This window comes from Bidens hawaiensis, unplaced genomic scaffold (genome assembly GCF_021521415.1).
Source record: "Bidens hawaiensis isolate Kalapana, Puna unplaced genomic scaffold, B.hawaiensis_p1.1 tig00046255_1, whole genome shotgun sequence".
NCBI lineage: Eukaryota > Viridiplantae > Streptophyta > Magnoliopsida > Asterales > Asteraceae > Bidens > Bidens hawaiensis.
This window is the reverse complement of record NW_027505978.1, coordinates 1-10457: the sequence shown is the minus strand read 5'-3', so window position 1 is coordinate 10457 and position 10457 is coordinate 1. Positions and strand designations below refer to the sequence as shown.

General features: G+C 36.3%; 2 pseudogenes; both read right to left on the bottom strand.

Annotated features, from left to right (window-relative positions):
* Positions 1-1834: 1834 nt before the first annotated feature.
* Positions 1835-5109, bottom strand: LOC143616217 (uncharacterized; annotated as a pseudogene).
* Positions 5110-5880: 771 nt separating this feature from the next.
* Positions 5881-10421, bottom strand: LOC143616218 (receptor-like protein EIX2; annotated as a pseudogene).
* Between the last annotated feature and the right edge of the window lie 36 nt (positions 10422-10457).

Here is a 10457-nt window from a genome sequence, read left to right as displayed (position 1 = left end):
TCGGGATTGCTTCAGCAACCCGAACTTCCCGTATGGAAGAGGAAGTTAATAACAATGTATTTCATAACCAAACTCCCAAAGATGACTCGAAAACATAATGCTATTTGGGTGATTGTGGATAGATTAACTAAATCCGCTCACTTCATACCTATCAATGAGTCGTATTCAACGGATAGATTAGCGCGTATTTATGTGAACAACATTGTCACTTTGCATGAGTACCGCTATCTATAATCTCTGAACGAAAAAGTCGTTTCACGTCTCATTTCTGGAATAGCTTCCAACAATCATTAGGCACTAAGCTAAACCTTAGCACTGCTTATCATCCACAAACTGATGGGCAAAGCGAAAGGACGATTCAAACGTTGGAAGACATGCTCCGTGCTTGTGTGATAGACTTAGGTGGAAGTTGGGACGAACACTTACCCCTAATGGAATTCTCGTATAACAATAGTTATCACACAAGTATTCAAGTTTGCTTACAAACTTTTAAACTTGTTTTTTAAACGAGTCAATGTGTTATGTGAAAAACTTTACATGAGACTAAGTGTGTCTAAAACATTTATAAACAAAAGTAAAAGCCTATCCCTCAGGGTGTCCTGTACGTTTGTCTGGATCCTTACATATGTGGTAGTACGCGGTGTGCGCATTGTACCACATCTGGTCGTAGTACGCTTTCCTACGGGAGCACAACCTTGTGCATACGAACGGTACTTAACTAAGTTGAACGCTGCAGTGTTTGCTGGGCTACATAGTTAGAGACTTGAGTTTGTAAATTGTATAACTTTGTTATTCCTAAGCCAAGATGGGCCGAGGCTTGCGTAACCCTCGAGGGGTAGTAAAGTAAAAGAAAATATTTGCAGGTAACCAAGAATAGAGCTTGAAGGACGAAGGGCTCAAGAATCCGATGACCTGGATATTTTTGTTTAAATATTAAATATGATGGTTTTGTAAAACTTATAAACAAGTAAACCTAAACGAGACTTTTGTCTCGTCTTTTGTATTGTAAATATTTATTACTTAAATCCACATGTTTTATAAAGTCTTCCACATTAACCCGCAACTCTGATTTAATTACAATTGTGGTACCAACTATTGATCACACTCCTAGGCCTAAGATGGGGGTGTGACAAATACCATAAATTCCTTATTTCAGTTGTTTAATCCTCTGTTTTAATCATATTCAATCAAGGTTATCCATGTGATAAATGGGCTTATTTTTCGGGAAATAAGCAAATGATAAATGGGTTAGAATTATATGTGAGGCTACAATATTGAAACAAACATGCTTTTGCATACAGTTATAAGTTATGCATTTATACAATGTCTCTAAAAATTTTGAAGTTTTGTGTATTTATATGATTTGTGAATCTTAAGTTTCTTTGTAAGCACTCGACATGTTGATACTAAAAATAAAAGCCATTTCCGCCGTTAATTGTGCTCTAGAAATGTATTGTGAATTAAAAGTCGCTGGACGCACACTGGGTGTTTGTTGAAATGTTATAGACAAATTTGCTGTCATGGGTTATGCCGGTATAAGATTTTGCAAGACTCTTTCTAAATCGAGATACTAAAGAACGAAAAAGAATAAGATATTGTTGTCGTTCGCGTTGCTCGATCCAATTAAGACCAACAAGAATAAATGAATATATATTATTTACATGCTTATAACATTAATTAATTGATACATGGCAGCTCTAGCAGGTCAAAAATAAAAATAAAATACATGGTAGCTTTCCATATAGAAGCGCGATAAAAATATATAGCACAATAGAAGTGGAATGGAAAAGAAAAATAAAAATTTATGCAAATTGAGTCATTTTTAAGCATCTATTTAGTTTCTCTGCCTCTTCAAATCACTACCTCCAAATACCAATGCCTTGCTCATGGTTTCCTCTACAATCATAAAAAACTTCTGTCTCCACTGCTTCTTGAACAACAAGATTCCAGTAACACCCCAAAAACCTGTTGTAAATCCACAAGTTATGTCAACATAAAACCATAATTTTTGGTTCATCGGCATCTTTGTATCTGTTCTTGCATAGGTGGCTGGTGGGACTTCATGATTGGAGCAATTATTTGGGAGAGGAGCACCACAAAGATCCTTGTTACCAACATATATTGATGGGAACTCTTCTTGTAAAGTTATTGTGCGACAAATTCATATAGCTCAAAACGTTCAAAGCTGTCGCGCTAGGAGGGATCATCCCTGTAAATTGGTTGTTTGATAAATTGAGAGAATTTAGCGCCTTCATGTCTCCAATGTTATGTGGAATACTCCCACTTAGGTGATTATGAGACAAATTGAGACCCACCAACAAAGAAAGTCTACTTATCTCTAGAGGGATCTCTCCTGCGAGTTTATTGCTTGATAGGTCCATATTAAAAACTAAACTAAGAGTTTTTGAATATTCGACATTCATTCCTTTCATGACCTGAAGGACACTCATACTAAAAGTGTAACTTTCGGTAAGAGTACCTGTTGTCTTACCTCAACAATCCCGTTCAACTGTCCAAAACACTGAGGGATGGATCATGTTTAGTTATTGAGTGCGACATCCAATATTTGAAGATATGAACATTTACACAAAGATTGTGGAATTTTTCCTATGAAGTTGTTCTTATGCAACCTCAGTACCATCAAATAAATAAACTTTTCTCCATTCCATTTAGGTATGTTTCCCGAGAATTTGTTATTCCCCAAATCGAGAACTCTTAAAAACCTCAAATTCCCTAAATCTTGTGGAAGTTCACCATTAAAGTTATTGTCATTAAGCTTTAACCATGTTAATGATGAAGACATAATTCCTAAAGAACTTGGAAGGATTCCAGACAACCTATTTGAACTAAGTATCAAAATACTTAATTGTTGTAGATTTTCTATACAGCCGAGGATATTTCCAGACAACCAATTATTGGAAACATCAAGAAAAACCAAGAATGTTCTTTTGCAAAGTGACCTTGGAATTGACCTATTGAAAAGGTTATTTTGTAGAAGCAAAAACTCACCATAGTTTCCTTCAAACCCATTGATAGGATTCATTACAGGTAGATTCATCAAAGATCCACTCAGTTTGTTGTGAGACAGATCTAAGTAATAAATGGCGAGCATCTTCTAAAACAACAAGTTTGGTGAGTTGGCTAAATGAAACCAGAATTGTCCCATTTTACATATTAAATGACACTGAAAATACTTGTAAAGAAGATAGTCTTCCTAGAGATGTTGGGATTAGACATATTAGTTCGTTTGAATCAATAAATAACTCAGTTAAACTTGTTAATCTTCCCAAAGATTCGGGGATAACACTGGTAAATTGGTTTCTTTGAAGGTACAATTTGGTGATCTTTCCAAGAAATGGAGGAATACGACCGGTTAAATCGTTGTTAGATAGATCTAAAACTTCTAATGATTTTAATCTCACCAAAGCTACAAGGATTGAGCTGGCAAAGCTGTTGCACTTGAGATCTAAGACTATTAAATTGGTTAGTCTTCCAAGATATTTTGGAATTGAACCTTTTAATTGATTTCCACTTGAATCCAACATCTCAATCATACTGGGAACATGAAGACGTTTTTGTTGACAAGCCTATCATTTCTTCCCCAAAATAATTACCTGATATGCTTAATTCCTTCAAATGACATTGCCTCCAAATTTCAACAAGCTCAATGTGCTCAAAGTTATTATAAGAAACATCGAGCCTTTAGAAGGTTAGGCATGATAGGAATTAATGAGTTCAAATTGTTTCTTGAAAGATCAAGGACTGGTAGTCATGTTCACTAATTCATATGAAAATGCACCTTCAATTAAATTCTCACTAAAATCCAGATATTGTATGTTAAAATGAGCACTAAAATTACAATGAGTGGGTGAAAATGGGGCATTGTGAAGTCCGCACCTTGACAGATGCAATTCCAACAAAGAAGATATCATGTTCAGCTGGTTTATAGAGTCCCATGCCAGACTAAGATTATAGGATGAAAGATCAAGGAATTTTAAGGATGACAGGTTGTGAAAAAAGCGTGGGAGTTGACCTTCAAAAAGGTTTGAGCTAAGATCCAGATATTCGATGTTGGGAAGTATTTTACTTGAATTAAGATGAACAACAAGATCAACATTAGAAAGTCCACAGGCTCTTAAACTTAAATATGTTAATGACGGAATCATGTACATCACCATATCAATATTTTTTGCTTGACGGAGCTCCACGTGGCCCAAGTCAAGATGTTCGAGAGAGGAAAGGCCAGTAACCCATGCCATATCTTTTGGCATTAGCCTTCGTATAGACATTGGAGATGAACCAAGATCATGAACCAACAAATTGGAAAGATTTCCAATGTGATGGGGAATATTACCACTAAAACCTGCATTGGAGAGATTGAGGTAACATAGCTCTTTTAAAGATCCAATGAATTCAGGAATCTGACTTCCTAGAAAATTGTTCCCACTCAAATCCAGATGTCTAAGATGCCTCAACTCGGCTAAATATGTGGTCACCTTATCACCTACTAAGTAGTAATCTTCTTGACGGTCATCATAGATATATACCCTATAATTTCCTCTGAGATGAAGGCTAACAACACTTTCGTTGGCAGCATCACAACAGACTCCTTTCCATGAGCAGCAATCAATGCCAACCCAAGATGAGAGCATCTTGTACTCATCTTTGACGCTATGTTTGAACTTGAGTAGTGCTAGTCCCTCTTGTTCATGGTAGCTTACACTCAAATTCTGAGCACCCAATCAAGTATTGGTGGTTTCAACCAAAATATACTAAATAAAATGAGATGAAACCCCAAAGGCCAAAACCCACTGATTTCCCATATTTCAAACTCTAGTTACTTAATGTTTTTGCCCTAATTTTGTAAGAAACATGAGTCATTATGATGAACAAACTACATAAATGTTGATGCACACCTTGTTGCCCATGAAAGACTTTTCAAGTCGTTGTTGATGACCAGTCGACAAATTGTATTCACAAAATTGCCTTCTATTATTGGCCACTTTTTATGTCAACTTTAAGTAAATACTTGCCAAAAATTCCACATTTGAACAAGTCTTAAAGTTTGTATCTATAAAATTGTCTCCAGCGCACCCTACATGTTGTTTGAATTAACATATTTGAAAACTAAAGAAAACATAAAGAAGTTGTTTGGGCGGCGGTAACAAGTTAACAACTGAAGCGGCGTTAAACGAAGGTATATGGGGACGCCACATCGGCTTCCAATGTGTTTTTTTTTTGGGGGGGGGGGGGTAACGCTCGCGGCGTTATACCAAAACAAGTAACCTAAGGGCATTTTGGTATTTGATGAGGCTGCAAAAGAAACTTAATCACACGTGGACATAAAATTCAGATCCTTTTTTCTACCATTTTTTTATTTAAAAATAATTAAACAAAAGAACAATTTGCAAGTTTATTTGCACTATTTATTTTTGTGTTGATCTTCTGTAGTTTTAGTTACTTGTTCTGTTGGACTTTTATTTTTTAGTATATAGCCATACATAATTTGATCAAATATGTTAATTTGATTGTTAGATAATAAACACGTATAGGAAGATTGGTGATAAATCCTACAAATTTTGATCAACTGTTTTTAGTTATATTTACCTGTTTAATACTCTATCCGTCCCGTTAAAAGTGTCCGTATTTCCTTTTTTATTTTTCCTATTACAAATTCCATTTTTAAAATCTATTAACTAATTTTCAAGTTTACATTTAAACACACACAAATAACATTAATAAACAATATTTATTGACTCAATTTTCAAGGGCATTATTGTCATTTGGTAAGTAAAAAACAACAATTATTTAATCTACCTTAAACTTTGTGTTTTACAAACAAAGACACTTTGACCGGGACGGATGGAGTAGTATTTTTTATTTGTTACGTTTGATCGTCCCGTTTGTAATTGACCAATATTTCCCCCCTAGCAAAAATTTCCCTATTCACCACTAGTAACAAGTCAAACTGGGTTCGGGTTAAACATGTTACAAACAAAATGGAATTGAGTCAAACGGGCTGTTTTAAAAACGTCGCAACTTGATTCAGGTCAATCGCCTTGGCATGAACCATATAAAAAATCAACCGTTAGTCTACGTGATTTCTCACAAAAAACAAGTTAACCGGATTGTTTTAATGATCTCCTTCCTAAATTCTCTTGATTTTTCAATAAAACAAGTTGGGCCAAAACAGGCTGTTTTAAAGTTTCAGTTCAAGTTCAAATGAAACATCAAATCATTCCGAAAGAAAAGAGTTAGAACTCCATGACATTGATTCAACAAATGTTTGTTCGGTCTCAGTCCGGCCGACTGACCAGACCGAACCTAATTAAACCATATTGCATTACTTGGTCCAGTACTTGGTTATGGTTTTATCAGCTTTATCGATTTCGGTTCGGTTTGGTCTATGGTCAATTCACCCCTAGTTACCTTCTATAAAAAACAAATTATCTGTACTTGTTTTGTTGTGATCATTAACTTTAATCCCTAAATAAACTCGATAACTAAGTCTAATTTAGTAACATTAATACAGATTTTGGTAACCAACTAACCCAAGAACAGACCTGCTTTTGATATCTACATTTCAACCAAAACTACAACGGTTGCACATCATAGAACAAAACAGTAACATGGGAAGATTTATTGCAAATTCCTTACAAATTTATCAAAATATAAAAAAACACAATAGCCTTATTAAAATGAAAATTCATTTTTAGTTACGGTTTTCCTCTCTTCATCTTCGCGACTCTTACCATGAATGCAACGTAAATCTTATCCATGTTAACTTCGGAAAACCCGAAAAGCTTGTGCCTCCAAGTTTTATTGAACAACAAAACTCCAATAATACCCCAAAAACCTGTTGCAAAACCATACATAACGTCCAAGTAAAGCCACACTTTCTTCTGCCAATGGGCTTCCTTGTATGTATTCTTGCTTCTAGAGGTCATCGGGTCTTTATGATTGGAGCAACTCTTTGGAAGTGGCATACCACAAAGATCTTTGTTCCCAGCGTATATTGATGGATCAATAAGAGTCCGCAATTGATTTCCCGTTGGAATTTGTCCTCTTAAGTTGTTGTGAGACAAATTCAAATGGATCAGAAAATTCAATGCCGCCATGCTAAGAGGAATCATCCCTGTCAACTTGTTTTCCGATAAATCGAGAGAAGTTAGTTCCTTCATGTTTCCAATACTTTTTGGAATGCTCCCGCTTAGATGATTATGAGACAAATTGAGGCCCATCAACCTAGAAAGCAGTGTGAGCTCTTTAGGTATTTCACCAGTTAGTTTATTGCTCGAAAGGTCCATGTTAGTGACTAATTCGAGTGTTGTTGTATATTGAAGTTCGGTACCTTTTATTACTTGAATTACATTCTCATCAAAGTCTAACATTTTCCGTATATTCGAGCATATATGTAACCGTAACCATGTTATTCAACTTACCCAAACAACGGGGGATTGAGCCTGTTAACTTGTTGTGTGCAACATCCAGAATTTGAAGATACGACAATTTGCACAAACATCTAGGGATTCTTCCAGTGAAGTTATTTTTATGTAGTCTAAGAACCATCAAACCAGTAGATATTTCTCCAATCCATTTGGGTATGCATCCAGAGAAATTATTATCACCCCAATCTAAGACTCTTAAGTTCAACTTGCGTAAATTGTGAGGAAGCTCTCCGATGAGCTTGTTGTCATCCAATTTTAACCATTCTAACCATGAAAGTTGGTCCAAAGATCTCGGAAAGACACCCGAAAGTTCATTTGAGCTTAATAACATCTTCTGCAACCTCCTTAGGTTCCCCAGACAGTTGGGAATCTTCCCAGTCAGCCTATTTCGAGAAATATCAAGAAATGTCAAATTTGTCCTTTTGCAAAATGACCTTGGTATAGACCCACTGAAAAGGTTATTTTGCAAAAGTAGTGATTCATGATATTCATATCTAAAGCCACTGGAAGGTTTTCCGAAAGGAAGGTTTTTCAGGGGCCCATGAAGGTTGTTGTGAGAGAGATCTAAGATGGAAATGATGTGCATCTTCCGAAACCATGTGGGCAAAGGACCTGAGATGCTAGCATTGGACAACACTAACTCCTCAAGATTCTTCTGAGTTTGAAGCCATTGTGGAAGCCCATCTAGAATCTTGCAAGAACCAAGTCGAGCGACTTTCAATTGGAATGGAGGTATCCATTGACGTGAAACATTAAAAATCAACTTACTGTTAGAACCTGCATCCAAGTACTTCACATTGAGAGGCTAGCAAAATGAGCTTCCGAAAGGAACCCTGTAAATGAATTTTGGGAGATATCTAGAAAATCAAGTTTTCTAAGTTGCCCAACTGAAACCGGAACTGTTCCATTCAAAAAATTTGACAGCACCGAAAACACTTTTAATGAAGCTAGTCTCCCAAGACATGCCGGAATTGGTCCGTTTAACCAATTTGAAGATAGATCTAGAACTTCTAATGATCTTAAACTCCCCAAAGCTTCAGGGATTAGACCTGCCAATCTGTTTGATCCGAGATGTAAGACTCTTAAATTTGTCAACCGCCTAATGGCTTCTGGGATTGAACCATTTAATAGATTATAATCAAAATATAACTCCTCTAAAGCATATTGGGAACATTGAGATACGATGGTTGAAGGGCCAACCATTTCATCTCCAATACGAGTGCCTGTTACAATATATTCTTTCAAGTAACACTGCCTCCAGATTTCAACATGCTCGACCCGCTCATACATATTACCAGAAAGGTCAAGCTTTAGAAGATTAGGCATGACAGGCGTTGATGAATTAAGATGGTTGTCTGAAAGGTCAAGGGATGCCAGGGAACTCAAATTTGTTAAAACAGATGGAAATCCGCTTCCAATGTAATTCTGGCTAAGATCTAACTGTTTGATGTTGGGAAGTGATCTACTCAAATTAAGATGAGGACCAAGATCAGCATTAGTAAGTCCACAATCTCTCAAATTCAACTCTATCAATGAAGGGATCATGTTGAGCAACATGGCACGATTTCGTGCACCGCTAAGAACCACACTACGCAAAACAAGGCGTTCAAGTGATGAAAGGCGAGAAAACCATGCCATATCATCCACTTTCAGCTGCGTGTATGAGAATGCACTGAGATCCAAAACCTTCAAACTAGAAAGGTTTCCAATGCTATGTGGAATTACACCACCGAAAGCTGAATTAGAGAGGTTGAGGTAACGAAGCTTTTTCAGGGATCCAACGAATTTAGGGATACGACTTCCATTAAAGTTATTCCCGCTCAAGTCTAGATATTCCAGATGCCTCAACTCTGCCAAAGAAGAGTCCACCTCATCACCAACTAACACTAAGAAGCAATTTTTGCCAGCATAGTAGTAATCGTCATTGGTATTTGAAATGGACCCTGAATGTAAAAAGTTAGCTTCCATCTTCCTACTTCCCCTAAGACTAAGACCGACAACGTTTCCAGTGACATCATCACAGTAGACTCTTTCCCATTGACAACAGTCATTGCCAACCCATGATGAGAGCATCATGAGTTCATCTCTGACGGTGTGTTTGAACTTAAGAAGAGCTAGTCGCTCTTCTTTAGAGCAACCCACTGTCGTATTTGGAGCACCCATACCCGTATATATGGTTGCCATTGTGAGAAAACTTACAAAAATGAAATGGAGTCCCGAACCCCACTGATTTCTCATGATTCAAGTATTCAATGGAAATTTAGTTTTAGTGCTAAAAAAGATAATTGGAATGAGGGTTTTTTGATCAATTGTTGCAGTAAGATAAAAAAAATATATATATTTTTTTATCCATAGATTTTCCAAGTACTCCATTACCAGTAAGTTGCTCCACCGGCCACCCATAAATAAGTCAACCAGGACCCTACTTCGTTAACTGATATTTGCTAAAACTCTTCACACGCTTTTGAAGTTCACAAAACATGCACCTAATCCCGGATGAAATTTATGGTTGTATTCATTCTAATGACTTTGGTGTTTTCTGTTTTATTGTTTTATGTATAATAAAACGTAAATCATAAGTGTATACTTGATTCCGATAGTTAATGGCATGAAAATACGACATTTTAAGTACGTATTTGCTAAAACATAATAAGAAAGTTGCCATTCGAAAAAAAAGGTATTTGCTAAAAAGAGAAAAAAATGTTTTCTAACTAGTAAGTCATTGCCAAATTATGGGTGGCCGGCGGAGCAACTTACTGGAATTAATCATATATTCTCAAGTAGATAAGTTGATGTTTGGCTATAAAAGTCTTCTTTAGCTAATATATTTGCTACAAGTCTTCACACGCTTTTGAAGTCCACAAAGTAAACCCCCTATCCTCAGATGTAAGTCATACATTAATTCTATGACTTTGGGTAGTTGGTTTCTGGTCCAATGGTATGTGGGTGATGGTTAAGGTTTGAGACTTTAAGGTCTTAAGTTCGAAAACCCACCACACCTGCCCGTTC